Consider the following 16,267-nt stretch of genomic DNA (forward strand, 5'->3'; position numbering starts at 1 on the left):
CTAAAAATTTCAGGCATTGCATAATTTTCATGTTTTTCACTCTCATCAAAAAAATTTCAAAAATAAAAAAAATATCTTTCCCTTTTTCTCTCATCAAATTCGAAAATTTGAGTTGACTTTTTCAAAAATTTTTAAAATCAAGTTGTTTCTTATGAGTCAAATCAAATTTTCAATTTGAAAATCTTATCTTTTTCAAAAATCAAATCTTTTTCAAAATTCTTAGTTATTTTCGAAAATTCCAAAAATATTTTTCAAAAATCTTTTTCTTATTTTTATATCAAATTTTCGAAAATAACATAATCAATTAATGTTTTGATTCAAAAATTTGAAGTTTGGTACTTGCTTGTTAAGAAAGATTCAAACTTTAAGTTGTAGAATCATATCTTGTGATTTCTTATGAATCAAGTCATTAATTGAGATTTTAAAAATCAAATCTTTTTCAAAACTAATTTCAAAAATATCTTCTCATCTTATCTTTTTCAAAAAAATTTGATTTCAAAATATCTTTTCTAACTTCCTAACTTCTTATCTTTTCAAAATTTGTTTCAACTAACTAACTAACTTTTTGTTTGTTTCTTATCTTTTTCAAAATTACCTAACTAACTCTCTCTCTCATTTTCAAAAATCCCTTCCTTCTTTTTCAAAATTTCTTTTTAATTAACTATTATTTTAATTTTTAAATCTTAATTTTCGAAAAACTACTAACATTTTTCAAAAACTATTTTCAAAAATCACTAACTCTTTTTCAAAAATTGTTTTCGAAAATTCACTTCTCCCTCTCATCTTCTTCTATTTGTTTATTGATATACTAACATCTTTCCTTCACATCACTCACTAAATTCGAACCCTCTCTTCCATCTGTGTTCGAATTTCCTCTTCTTCTTTTCTTCTACTCACATAAGGACCTTTATACTGTGGTAAAGAGGATCCCTATTGTTATTATTTTTGTGTGCCCTCTTCTTTGTCATATGAGCAGGAGCAAGGACAAGAACATTCTTGTGGAAGCAGATCCAGAACCTGAAAGAACTCTGAAAAGGAAACTAAGAGAAGCTAAAATACAACAATCCAGAGATAACCTTTCAGAAATTTTCGAACAGGAAGAGGAGATGGCAGCCGAAAATAATAATAATGCAAGGAGGATGCTTGGTGACTTTACTGCACCTAATTCCAATTTACATGGAAGAAGCATCTCCATTCCTGCCATTGGAGCAAACAACTTTGAGCTGAAACCTCAATTAGTTTCTCTGATGCAGCAAAACTGCAAGTTTCATGCACTTCCATCTGAAGATCCTTTTCAGTTCTTAACTGAATTCTTGCAGATATGTGATACTGTTAAGACTAATGGAGTAGATCCTGAAGTCTACAGGCTCATGCTTTTCCCTTTTGCTATAAGAGACAGAGCTAGACTATGGTTGGATTCTCAACCTAAGGATAGCCTGAACTCATGGGATAAGCTGGTCAAGGCCTTCTTAGCCAAGTTCTTTCCTCCTCAAAAGCTTAGTAAGCTTAGAGTGGATGTTCAAACCTTCAGACAGAAGGAAGGTGAATCCCTCTATGAAGCTTGGGAGAGATACAAAGGACTGACCAAAAAGTGTCCTTCTGACATGCTTTCAGAATGGACCATCCTGGATATATTCTATGATGGTCTGTCTGAGTTATCTAAGATGTCATTGGATACCTCTGCAGGTGGATCCATTCACCTAAAGAAAACGCCTGCAGAAGCTCAAGAACTCATTGACATGGTTGCAAATAACCAGTTCATGTACACTTCTGAAAGGAATCCTGTGAATAATGGGATGCCTATGAAGAAGGGAGTTCTTGAAATTGATACTCTGAATGCCATATTGGCTCAGAATAAAATATTGACTCAGCAAGTCAATATGATCTCTCAGAGTCTGAATGGAGTGCAAGCTGCATCCAACAGTACTCAAGAGGCTTCTTATGAAGAAGAAGCTTATGATCCTGAGAACCCTGCAATAGCAGAGGTGAATTACTTAGGTGAACCTTATGGAAACACCTATAACTCATCATGGAGAAATCATCCAAATTTCTCATGGAAGGATCAAAAGCCTCAACAAGGCTTTAATAATGGTGGAAGAAACAGGTTTAGCAATAATAAACCTTTTCCATCATCCACTCAGCAACAGACAGAGAACTCTGAACAAAACACTTCTAATTTGGAAAACTTAGTCTCTGATCTGTCTAAGGCCACTGTAAGTTTCATGAATGAAACAAGGTCTTCCATTAGAAATTTGGAAGCACAAGTGGGCCAGCTGAGTAAAAGGATCACTGAAATCCCTCCCAGTACTCTCCCAAGCAATACAGAAGAGAACCCAAAAGGAGAGTGCAAGGCCATTGACATAAGCACCATGGCCGAACCTACAAGGGGAGTGGAGGACGTGAATCCCAAGGAGGAAGACCTCCTGGGACGTCCAGTGATCAATAAGGAGCTTCCCTCTGAGGAACCAAAGGACTTTGACGCTCATCTAGAGACCATAGAGATTCCATTGAACCTCCTTATGCCCTTCATGAGCTCTGATGAGTATTCCTCTTCTGAAGAGAATGAGGATATTACTGAAGAGCAAACTGCCAAGTTTCTTGGTGCAATCATGAAGCTGAATGCCCAATTATTTGGCATTGATACTTGGGAAGTTGAACCTCCCTTGTTCATCAATGAACTAAGTGATCATTGCCTCAGAAGAGACAGGATCCTGGAAAGTTCATAATACCTTGTACCATAGGCACCATGATCTTTAAGGCTCTGTGTGACCTTGGTTCAGGAATAAACCTCATGCCCCTCTCTGTAATAGAGAAACTGGAAATCTATGGGGTGCAAGCAGCTAAAATCTCATTAGAGATGGTAGACAGTTCAAGAAAACAGGCTTATGGACAAGTAGAGGACGTGTTAGTAAAGGTTGAAGACCTTTACATCCCTGCTGATTTCATAGTCCTGGATACTGGGAAGGAAGAGGATGAATCCATCATCCTAGGAAGACCTTTCCTAGCCACAGCAAGAGCTGTAATTGATGTGGACAGAGGAGAATTGATCCTTCAATTGAATGGGGACAACCTTGTGTTTACAAATCAAGGATCTCTCTCTGCATCCATGGAGAGGAAGCAGAAAAAGCTTCTCCCAAAGCAGAGTCAAACAAAGCCCCCACAGTCAAACTCTAAGTTTGGTGTTGGGAGGCCACAACCAAACTCTAAGTTTGGTGTTGAACTCCCATATCCAAACTCTAAGTTTGGTGTTGGAGAGTCTCAACAATGCTCTGAACATCCGTGAGGCTCCATGAGAGCCCACTGTCAAGCTATTGACATTAAAGAAGCGCTTGTTGGGAGGCAACCCAATTTTTATTTATCTAACTATATTTTTCTTAGTTATATGTCTTTATAGGTTCATGATCATGTGGAGTCACAAAACAAACAAAAAAATCAAAAACAGAATCAAAAACAGCAGAAGAAAAATCACACCCTGGAGGAGCATCTGTCTGACGTTCAAACACCAGAATAGAGCATGGTTCTGGCGCTGAACGCCCAGAACAAGCATGGTTCTGGCGTTCAATGCCAGAAATGGCAGCAAATGGGCTTTGAACGCCCAAAATGGGCACCAACCTGGTGCTGAACGCCCAGAGTTGTGTGCAAGGGCATTTTACATGCCTAAATTGGTGCAGGAATGTAAATGCCTTGACACCTCAGGATCTGTGGACCCCACAGGATCATCTCAGGATCTGTGGACCCCACAGGATCCCCACCTACCTCATCATCTCTCTTTCCATTCATGATCATCCTTTCTGTTTTCCTTTTACCACTCACATCCATACACCCACTACCTTCAAAATTCAACATCTCTCTCCCACCCAATCCCACCCATATGGCCAAATACACACTCCCATCCATCTCCTCCATATCTTCTTCTTATTCTTCTTTTCTTTCTTATTTTGCTCGAGGGCGAGCAACATTCTAAGTTTGGTGTGGTAAAAGCATAGCTTTTTTGTTTTTTCCATAACCATTGATGGCACCTAAGGCCATAGAAACCTCTAGAAAGAGGAAAGGGAAGACAAAAGCTTCCATCAAGGGTCTATAGCTCAGTGGTAGAACATTTGACTGCAAATCAAGAGATCCCTGAGATACCTCAGGGGATACATTTTCTTCCACACAATTATTGGAAGCAACTAAGGGTGGAACATCAAGAGCACTCCATCATCCTTCATGAAATCAGAGAAGATTTAAAAGCAATGAAGGAGGAGCAACAAAGACAAGGAAGAGACATAGAAGAGCTCAAGGACATCATTAGTTCCTCAAGAAGGAAATGCCACCATCACTAAGGTGGATTCATTCCTTGTTCTTAATTCTTCTGTTTTTCGTTTTCTATGTTATGTGCTTATATGTGTTTGTGTCTTCATTACATGATCATTAGTAGTAGTTACTATGTCTTAAAGTTATGAATGTCCTATGAATCCATCACCTCTCTTAAATGAAAAATGTTTTAATTCAAAAGAACAAGAAGTACATGAGTTTCAAATTTATCCTTGAACTTAGCTTAATTATATTGATGTGGTGACAATGCTTCTTGTTTTCTGAATGTATGCTTGAACAGTGCATATGTCTTTTGAAGTTATTGTTTAAGAATGTTAAATATGTTGGCTCTTGAAAGAATGATGACTAGGAGACATGTTATTTGATAATCTGAAAAATCATAAAAATGATTCTTGAAGCAGGAAAAAGCAGCAAAGAACAAAGCTTGCAGAAAACAAAAATAGGCAAAAAAAATAGAAAAAAAAAGAAAGAAAAAGAAAAAGCAAGCAGAAAAAGCCAATAACCCTTAAAACCAAAAGGCAAGGGCAAATAAAAAGGATCCCAAGGCTTTGAGCATCAGTGGATAGGAAGACCTAAAGGAATAAAATCCTGGTCTAAGCGGCTAACCCAAGCTGTCCCTAACCATGTGCTTGTGGCGTGTAGGTGTCAAGTGAAAACTTGAGACTGAGCGGTTAAAGTCAAGGTCCAAAGCAAAAAAAAAAAAAAGAGAGTGTGCTTAAGAACCCTGGACACCTCTAATTGGGGACTTTAGCAAAGCTGAGTCACAATCTGAAAAGGTTCACCCAGTTATGTGTCTGTGGCATTTATGTATCCGGTGGTAATACTGGAAAACAAAGTGCTTAGGGCCACGGCCAAGACTCATAAAATAGTTGTGTTCAAGAATCATCATACTGAACTAGGAGAATCAATAACACTATCTGAACTCTGAGTTCCTATAGATGCCAATCATTCTGAACCTCAATGGATAAAGTGAGATGCCAAAACTATTCAAGAGGCAAAAAGCTATAAGTCCCGCTCATTTGATTGGAGCTATGTTTCATTGATAGTTTAGAATTTATAGTATATTCTCTTCTTTTTATCCTATTTGATTTTCAGTTGCTTGGGGACAAGCAACAATTTAAGTTTGGTGTTGTGATGAGAGGATAATTTATACGCTTTTTGGCATTGTTTTTAGTATGTTTTTAGTAGGATCTAGTTACTTTTAGGAATGATTTCATTAGTTTTTATGTTAAATTCACATTTCTGGACTTTACTATGAGTTTGTGTGTTTTTCTGTGATTTCAGGTATTTTCTGGCTGAAATTGAGGGACTTGAGCAGAAATCAGATTCAGAGGTTGAAGAAGGACTGCTGATGCTGTTGGATTCTGACCTCCCTGCACTCAAAGTGGATTTTCTGGAGCTACAGAACTCAAAATGGCGAGCTTCTAATTCCGTTGGAAAGTAGACATCCAGGGCTTTCTAGCAATGTATAATAGTCCATACTTTGGGCAAGAATAGACGACGTAAACGGGTGTTCAACGCCAGCTTTCTACCCAAATCTAGCGTCCAGCGCCAGAAAAGGAGCCAAAACCAGAGTTGAACGCCCAAACTGGCACAAAAGCTGGCGTTCAACTCCAAGCAAGACCTCTACACGTGTAACACTCAAAGCCCAGCCCAAGCACACACCAAGTGGGCCCAGGAAGTGGATTTATGCATCAATTACTTACTCATGTAAACCCTAGTAGCTAGTTTATTATAAATAGGACCTTTTACTATTGTATTAGGCATCTTTTGATCATCTTAGGATCTTAGGATCTTAGGATCATCTTTGGACGCCTGGTTCTTAAATCAGGGGGGCTGGCCATCTCGGCCATGCCTGGACCTTCACTTATGTATTTTTAACGGTAGAGTTTCTACACTCCATAGATTAAGGTGTGGAGCTCTGCTGTTCCTCAAAGATTAATGCAAAGTACTACTGTTTTCTATTCAGTTCTTCTTATTTCGCTTCTAAGATATCCATTCGCACCCAAGAACGTGATGAAGGTGATGATTATGTGTGACGCTCATCACCATTCTCCCCTATGAACACGTGCCTGACAAACACTTCCGTTCTACATGAAATAAGCTAGAATGAATATATCTTAGATCTCCTAACCAGAATCTTTATGGCGTAAGCTAGAATGATGGCGGCATTCAAGAGAATCCGGAAAGTCTAAACCTTGTCTGTGGTATTCTGAGTAGGATTCAATGATTGAATGACTGTGACGAGCTCCTAACTCGCGATTGCAGGGCATTAGTGACAGACGCAAAAGGATAGTAAATCCTATTCCAGCATGATCGAGAACCGACAGATGAATAGCCGTGCCGTGACAGGGTGCGTGAGCATATTATTCACTGAGAGGATAAGATGAAGCCATTGGCAAGGGTGATGCCTCTAGACGATTAGCCGTGCCGTGACAGGGCATTGGATCATTTTCCCGAGAGATGACCGAAAGTAGCCATTGACAGTGGTGATGTATCACATAAAGCCAGCCATGGAAAGGAGTAAGACTGATTGGATGAAGACAGCAGGAAAGCAGAGGTTCAGAGGAACGAAAGTATCTCCATTCGCTTATCTGAAATTCCTACCAATGAATTACATAAGTATCTCTATCCCTATTTTATTATATAATATTCAAAAACACCATTGTCACTTTATATCTGCCTAACTGAGATTTGCAAGGTGACCATAGCTTGCTTCATACCAACAATCTCCGTGGGATTCGACCCTTACTCACGTAAGGTATTACTTGGATGACCCAGTGCACTTGCTGGTTAGTTGTATCGAAGTTGTGACAAATTATGAATGTGTAATCACGATTACGCATACCAAGTTGCTCACGTGCCAGGAATAGGTTGAGCCTGGACATCACAATTTCGTGCACCAGGAGCGCTTCAACAATCTCCTAGACGCATGTCCCCATCACATGATTGATAGACTAGTATTGATCAGCTACTTCACTCAAGGCATGAACCCCCAGGATAAGACTACACTGGAAGGTGCTAGTAATGGTTCTTTGAAAAAGTACAAAACCGTAGATGAAGCATGGCAGCTGATCAGCGACTTAGCTGAGTCCACTAGGAATCACAGACAGAGGCGCAACCATCCCAAGGCTGTTGCCGAAGTTTCTTCTAGCATTGAAACTACTGCTCTCACACAGAGTATATGTGAAATGACCAACCTACTGAAACAAATGCAGTTGAATCAACAACAAGCACAAAAAGCTCAGCCTTCCCCGCCACAGCAAAGCCAACAGTTGGTTCCACAAAGAGTGTGCAGGATCTTTGCTGATTATAGTCATTATACTGATGAATGTCCGCAGCTCCAACAGGAAGACAACACTGTGGCAGCCACTCATAACTTCTATGACCACCCAAATCAAGGATACAATCAACAAGGTGGCAACTACAACCAAGGTGGAAACTATAACCAAGGATGGGAAGACAACTCCAACCAAGGTTGGAGGGACAACTATAACAGAGGAGGCAGAGACAACAATGGAAACTACAGGTGGAATAACAATAACAATAATAGACAGCAGAATCAGAACCAACCTTACAGAGCACCTCACCTAAGACAATCACAAGGAACCCAGCACAACCAACAACAAGTTCCTCAGATCACTTATTCTAATTCCTCATCAAATGACGAGATGCTCCGTTCTCTTGCGCAAGGGCAACAGGACATGCAGGCGCAGCTGAACTCTAGTCTGAATGGCTTGACTGCCACTTTACAAGCTCTCGTCTCTCGGATGGATTCATCACTTAATTCCACACATCAACCTTCAAGCTCCAGTGAAATTCCTTCTCAACCACTGCATAATCCCAAAGGTGGCATCAATGCCATCACTTTGAGGTCTGGAACCATATTACAGGAGAGGAACTATGAGGAGCCAAGCCCACCAGAACACGTGCCAGCAGAGGATATGGTGGAAGTGGAAGATGCTGAAGAGGAAGAGGACGTACAAGACATAGTTGAAGAAGAGGAGGCTCAACCACAGAATGAAGCACCAAGGGATGCAGAAGCTGTAAATCGCACCCATCCTATCCCCTTTCCATAACTTGCAAGGAAGCCCAGAAAGCAGATGGAACTTGATCCCAAAATGGTAGAAATATTCAAAAAAGTCGAGGTAACTGTTCCCCTTTTTGATGTTATTCAACAGGTACCTAAATACACAAAGTTTCTAAAGGATTTGTGCATAAATAAAGATAAGATTAATGAATTAGAAACTATTCCTTTAGATAGTTCTATATCTGCTTTGATGGGAGGTATACCTGAGAAATGTAGTGATCCAGGTCCATGTATAGTTAAATGTACCATTGGAGGTGTGATATTTTCTGACTGTATGTGTGATTTAGGAGTGTTTGTTAATATAATGCCTTTATCTATATATGATACTTTGAGGCTCCCTCCCTTAAAAAGGTCAGCAGCTCGTTTTGTGTTAGCAGATAAAAGCATTATTACAGTAGTTGGAATTGATGAAGATGTATTAGTGAGCATTAAGGGGCTCACATTTCCCATTGATTTCTACATCCTAGAAATGCCCCCTAATGACTCAGGAAGAACATCATCAATCCTGCTTGGAAGACCATTCCTGAAGACTTCAAAGTTCAAGCTGGATGCATTCTCAGGAACTTACTCCTTTGAGATAGATGGCAAAACAGTGAGTTTCAGTTTAAATGAAGCTATGAAGCATCCTACGAAAGATTATTCTATCTTCCAATGTGACATTATTAATGAAACTGTGGCTGAAGTTCACTAGGAAGAATCAGAAGAGAAGTACATGGAGCAAGGTCCAAGTGTGAGGACACTTTCTGAAAATAATGAGAACACTTTACCATTATCACCAGCCCCAGATGATCCAGAGCCTAGCTATGAGCAGAAATTAGAATTAAAGCCGCTCCCTCCATACCTGAAGTATGCTTACCTTGAGGACAAGCAGAAGTTTCCAGTTATCATTGCACAGGAACTCATTTCTCAACAAGAAGAGCAACTGCTCAGTGTGCTGAGAAAACACAAGAAAGCAATTGGATGGAGCTTGGTGGATATAGTAGGCATCAGTCCCAAATTTGTGAGCATAGAATATTCTTAGAAGAGGGAGCAAAGCTTGTCTGTCAGCCTCAAAGAAGATTGAATCCCACCATCTTAGAAGTTGTCAAGAAGGAAGTGACCAGGCTACTTGAAGCAGATATCATTTACTCCATCTCAGATAGCGAATGGGTTAGTCCAGTTCAAGTGGTGCCAAAGAAGTCTGGAGTCACAACAGTAAGAAATGAGCATAGAGAGCTCCTGACAACTAGAGTGCAGAATTCATGGAGAGTTTTCATTGACTATAGGAGTCACAACCAAGCCACTCGCAAGGATCATTACCCCTTGCCATTCATTGATCAAATGCTTGATCACCTGTCAGGTAAATCTCATTATTGTTTTTTAGATGGCTATACAGGATACTTTCAAATTCATATAGCTTCTGAAGATCAGGAGAAGACCACTTTTACATGTCCCTTTGGAATGTATGCTTATAAAAGAATGCCTTTTGTCTTGTGTAATGCACCTGCTACTTTCCAAAGATGCATGATGAGTATCTTTTTAGATCTTATTGAGAACTGTATGGAGGGTTTTATGGATGATTTTAGCGTATATGGTGATTTATTTAGCCTTTGCTTGGATAGTTTATCTAGAGTGTTAGATAGATGTGTTAGTACAAACCTTGTATTAAATTTTGAAAAATGTCACTTTATGGTAAAACAAGGAATTGTACTAGGACATGTTATGTCTAATACTGGCATTTCTGTAGATCCAGCAAAGGTGGAGGTTATTTTTAGTTTACCTTACCCCTCCTCCGTGAGGGAAGTCCGTTCATTCCTTGGCCACGCATGTTTTTACAGGAGATTTATTAAGGACTCCAGTAAGGTAGCATTGCCTTTATCCAGATTGCTACAGAAAGATATTGAGTTCGAGTTTAGTGAGAGCTGTATGCAAGCATTTGATAAGCTGAAGATCGCTCTGACTCAAGCTCCAATTGTAAGAGGACCAGACTAGAGCCAGCCACTTGAAATTATGTGTGATGCTTCCAACCATGTAGTAGGAGCGGCGCTGGCTCAGCGCGAAGGTAAGGATCCTTTTGTAATTACTTATGCATCTAAGACTTTAGATGCTGCTCAATCTAATTACACCACTACTGAAAAAGAGCTTCTAGCTATTATTTTTGCTCCGGATAAATTCCGAGTCTATTTACTTGGTACTAAGGTAGTAATGTACTCAGATCATGCAGCTCTAAAATACTTATTAGCTAAAAAGGAATCCAAACCAAGGCTTATACGTTGGATACTGCTGCTGCAAGAATTTAATTTAGAAATTAAGGATAGGAGTGGTAACCAGAATTTAGTGGTAGACCACTTGAGTCACCTTGAACACATTAAGGATTATCCCACTCCTATAAATGATAATTTTCCATTTGATAGCTTACATGTGGTATCTGAGATAGTCCCTTGGTATGCACCTGTAGCTAAATATCTAGTTAACCACACTTTTTCTCCAAATTTTACTAAGCATCAAAGAGACAAGCTGAAAAGCGAGTCTAAATATTTTATATGGGATGATCCATATTTATGGAGGTGTGGTGCTGGCCAGGTAATTAGACGGTGTGTGCCTCAACCAGAATTCCAATCCATTTTAGAGGCATGCCACTCATCTGAGAGTGGAGGACATTTTGGCCCTCAAAGAACAGCTAGAAAAATTCTAGACTGTGGATTCTGGTGGCCTACTCTTTTTAAAGACGCTGCTGAATTTTGTAAATCTTGTTCCCTATGCCAAAGGTTTGGTAATATATCCAAGAGGGATGAGATGCCTCAACAGATTATGCTTTTCTGTGAAATTTTTTATGTTTGGGGCATTGACTTCATGGGTCCATTTCCAAATTCTAATGGTTACCTTTATATACTGTTAGCTATAGATTATGTCTCTAAATGGGTGGAAGCAATTCCTACCCGTACTGATGTTGCTAACACTGTTGTTTCCTTTGTTAGAAATCATATTATTTGCCGTTTTGGATCACCACGAGCAATCGTGAGCGATCAAGGCACCCATTTTTGTAACAGGAGACTAACAGGATTATTGAAGAAGCATGGGATAATTCACAAAGTAGCAACAGCTTATCATCCCCAGACCAATGGGCAAGTAGAAGTCTCTAACAGAGAAATTAAGCATATTCTGGAAAAGATAGTAAAACCTCATAGGAAGGACTGGAGTGCCAGGCTACAAGATGCACTATGGGCATATAGAACAGTGTACAAGACACCCATTGAGATGAGCCCCTTCCGCTTGGTATACGGAAAGGCTTGCTACCTCCCAGTAGAGGTGGAACACAAGGCTTTCTGGGTTGTGCGGGACTGCAACATGAATCTTGAAAAAGCTGGTGCTGAAAGAAAACTACAACTAGCAGAACTGGAGAATCTTCGCCTAGAAGCATATGACAACTCTAGGAGATACAAAGAAAAGATGAAGGCTGTCCACGACAAGCATATAAAAAGGAGAGAATTCAGACCAGGGGAGTTAGTTCTTCTTTATAACTCTAGACTGAGGCTTATGTCAGGTAAACTAAGATCAAGATGGGAAGACCCCTACAGAGTAGAAAAGGCAAAGCCATACAGAGTTTTCCACCTGCGTCATCCTACTAGCTCCAAATTTCTGAAGGTCAATGGACATTGCCTGAAGCTTTATCATGGTGAGAAGATGAAGGATCACAAAGAACTAGAGGTTTTCCTCTTGGAAGACCCACCAACAGATGCAGAATGAGCCTGATGAGCGTCCAACTTAAGGACGTAAAAGCAAAGTGCTAGGTGGGAGACAACCCACTATTGTATGATCGTTCCGTTTCAGTCTTGGATTTATTTCACTTTATTTCTATTTTTATGGTGTTAATGACTCTTTTCATAAATTTCTGCATATAGCTGCATATAGTTCATAGTTGCATTTGCATTCTGCATATATTTTAATTTTATAAAAAAAAAAAAAACACACGCTTTTTGAAGAAAAGAGAATTGGACAGAAAGTCACGCGAAAGCGTGGCTGGAGGCATGCCTTAGGCACAAACATGCCCACGTGACCGTGTCAATGACGCGACCGCGTCAATGACGCGACCGCGTCATTTTGGAAACGAGCCTTCCACGCGTCCGCGTCACCCACGCAAATGCGTGCCCCAAAAATTCGGCGTAAAAGAGGTGTATGGCAGGGAGTTATGATGGAGCTGGGCTGGAATGATGCTGGAAGCACCAGCCCCATCACGCGACCGCGTGCCCCACGCGGCCGCGTCAGCCTCCAAATATGGCCATTCACGTGATCGCGTCACCCACGCGATCGCGTCACCCAAAAATTTTGGCAAAATGAGTTTGAGACAGAGACTTGCACGAACGCGCAGCTGCTCTCGCGCCATGCACACAAATAAAGTCACGCGACCACGTGACCCACGCGTTCGTGTCACTTGACAAAAATCGCACACCACGCGTCCGCGTCACATGCGGCGCATAGATTATCTAGATCAGCCAAAAATATCTTATCTTTTCTTCCCCAATTCCTAATTTTTCTTTTCCCTTATTATTTCTTTCTTCCCCTGTCTTCCTTCTCTAATCATTATCACTTTTTACTTTCTCCTCCCTTATTTTTCACATCCATTATCAAGGTTCTTTTCTTTCTTTCTTTACTTTTTACTTTTCTTTTATTTATGTTTTATTTTTCTTTTCACTTTCATGATCTATATTTTTCCTTTTCTTTCTTTTCTTTTCTTTTTATTCTTTTAATTGGTGTTTGATAGTTAACTAGGTGATTATTATCTTTTATATTTTGCTTGTGAATTATTGTGGAATTGTTTGATAATTATATATCACTTTTAATAAGGATTGCTTGCATGTTCAAATTTACTACTTTCAATAACATATTCAACATGCATGCCAAGTGTTTGTGAAAAAGCCCGTATGGCATTGTGCATTATTTTAATTTATTCTATTCTACTACTTTAATGCCTATTTTTCACAAAACCCCTTTTCTATTTTATTAATTAAATATGATTGTTAATAAAAACAGATTATTAGTTTGAAAGACTTGGTAATCTAACTTGGACATTGAATGTTTGATCTATGCTACTCATGCCTTTGCCAGCATGCCAATAAACATCTTGCATTTAATTGCCATCACATGCACTTGTAATATTACCTTTGATGAACTTTTCACATGCAGTCTAGACCATGTGTTAACGACATCCTTCTTTTTTGTGCATTGATTACCATCCTTAATGTTCGCTCCCTTGCTCGAACCCTTAGTCTTACATATTACTTTCTTTTTCCTTTTTCAGGATGGCCACCAAGAAAGGTAAAGAGAAAGCTACTCCCAAACCACCAGCAAGGAGAGGAACAAAAAGAGCATTAGTGGCAGAGCCATCTTCAACAGTGGTGACACCCTCAACAAAACGAATCAAGAGGATCATTAAGGTCGATGAAAAAGAAAAAGCCTTCCCAGCAAAGGACACTGCGCGGTTCACTAACCGCTACTGTGAGCAGATGTTCCCCATCCTGGCAGCAAGGAATTATAACAATGAGTATCTTCTTATCCTCCCTACCTAAATTGTTGAATTTGTTGAGCCCCACATTGAGCGAAGACAATGGGAATTCCTATGGAGACAGCCACAGCAGGTTAACCTATCATGGGTAGTAGAATTCTACTCCAACTTTCACATGCCAACCATGCAGTCTGTTTATGTCCGTCAGAAGCAAGTACCCATAACTGAAGAGGCCATTCAACAAGCTTTAGACCTTCCCCCTACTCCAGAAGGATTGGACGCATTCCAAGAAGCCTCACTCAAGCGCCAGACATACCAATTTGACTGGAACGCCGTTCTCAGAGTTATCGCACAACCTGGCAGCAGATGGATCTACGGGTACCATCCATCCCAACCTAAAGGGATATCGGCTTCAGTACTTACCTTGGAGGCTCGAGTATGGGCACAGATTATGTCCCATTACGTCTTTCCGAGCACTGATGAGTCCTCCTTCACTGCGGACATGGATAAACTTACCAAGACACATTCAGGGTGCTATGGGACACGTACAGATAGCGGGCAACTTACCTTTTCCCGCCTTGGTTTCAGATCTCGTCTCAGCAGCTGGAGTCTCCTATAGAGCTGGGAACACCAAAGCCATGCTTCCACGGGATGATCAACACATCCCTAACGGGAAATATATCAGACCTCCAGTAGCCACTATCAACCGAAGCACAGAACCAGCAGAAGACATCCCCTCTTTTTCCATACCACAAGCACCTACAACAAACCAACTGCTCCATCAAATATTTGGAAGGTTGGATCGGTAGGAACACAAAGCAAAGCTAAGAGAGCGCCGTAACCAGCACCAATTCACATACCTTAAGGAGCTATTTATGGGAAACTACAGACCTGGCAAAGACCCAAACACCCCGGACTCCACTTCATTTACCAGCACAGGGAGCCATGACAGTCCCGATGGTGGAGATACTGCTACCAGCCCCCCTTTGTTCCTGACAGATGGCACCGAGGACATTGCAAAGCCTTAAGTGTGGGGAGGTCGGTCAGTACCTGACTTTCGGAGGTAAATTCTCTTCCCTAAACACCAATAAAATAGGATATTTAGTTAATTTTTCTTTTGTCCATAATAGGATAGATTGCATAGAAATAGGTTATTTGAATGCATGTTCTACTTGATTGAAGATAATAAGTTTCTTCTAAGACCCTATTTTTGAAAAATTTCACTAACTTAAATCAAAACTTTTGTGATTAAATTTGTTTGAAGTTGTATTTGGAACATAGTTTAAAAAGCTAAGAACACACAACCTGTGAGATTTGAGCTTAATTATATGGTTACATTATTTAACCATAAATATTTTAATCTTGTGTGTTTACTTCTCTATGATTGTAATCTTTATCTTGTTTCATCCTATATGTCCAATGTTTAATATGTTATATGCATGCATATGATTGAGGCCATTATTTGATTTTAGCTCACTTATCCCAAATAAGCCTACCCTTTAAATTACCTTTGTTTGCCATTTTGAGCCTTTTTATCCCATCTGTTCTATATTTTACCACATTACTAGCCTTAAGCGGAAAAATAATTAAATATCCCAATTGAATCTTTGGTTAGCTTAAGATAGAAATTGTGTGTTAATTAAGTATGGGAGAATTGTGGAAACAAGGGTTAATAAGGGAATGTGTCATGAAAAAATAATGCGAATTTGGGTACCTACTCATGTGAAACTAGAAAAATTAAAATTTCATGTGCATTGATAAGCTATGTTTATTTTCATGTTTAAAAAAAATTTCCAAAAATATTCAATAAATAAATATATAAGGGGACAAAATTACCCCAATTCCAAATTAAGTTAAGTTCAAAGATCAATGCATATGTGATAAAAATTAAAAGAAAGTTGATGCATGAGTATGTAATGCAAAATGGGAAATTTTTGGGTAACTAGGAATGATTCTAGAGTTATATAGAGTATATGTATGTTAGGCAAAAGCTTAGACTAGTCAAAGATTCAATTCAATAGCTCACTTAGCCATATATATATATATATACCCTTACCCTTATCTTAGCCCCATTACAACCTTGAAAAAACCTCATGATATTTGCATTGGTACATTAAATATTGTTGATTGGTTAGGTGAAGAACAAAATTTAGAAAGCATGATTAGAGAAGAGTAGAGTGATTACCCTATACACTTGAGAGACTAGAGTGCACATACACCATCAGTGAGGGTTCAGTGCTTAATTCTATGTTCCCTACTTTCATGAGCTGTCTTCTTACAATGTTACCTGTTTTTACTATATAAATTGAGTTAGTAAAAATTAAATTTATGTTAATCTTGAAGAGCTTATTTATTTTAACCAAGTAAACAAGAATCAT

The 16,267-nt window shown here is 39.4% G+C and overlaps 1 non-coding gene across 1 annotated transcript; it reads right to left on the reverse strand.

The window, feature by feature from the left end:
• Positions 1–1,502: 1,502 nt before the first annotated feature.
• On the reverse strand, positions 1,503–1,610 carry LOC148577599 (small nucleolar RNA R71). Its single transcript, XR_015904521.1, has one exon. It is a non-coding gene; the product is annotated as a small nucleolar RNA R71 (small nucleolar RNA).
• Between the last annotated feature and the right edge of the window lie 14,657 nt (positions 1,611–16,267).

Source organism: Arachis ipaensis, chromosome B1 (genome assembly GCF_059453495.1).
Source record: "Arachis ipaensis isolate K30076 ecotype BB chromosome B1, ASM5945349v1, whole genome shotgun sequence".
Taxonomy (NCBI): domain Eukaryota; kingdom Viridiplantae; phylum Streptophyta; class Magnoliopsida; order Fabales; family Fabaceae; genus Arachis; species Arachis ipaensis.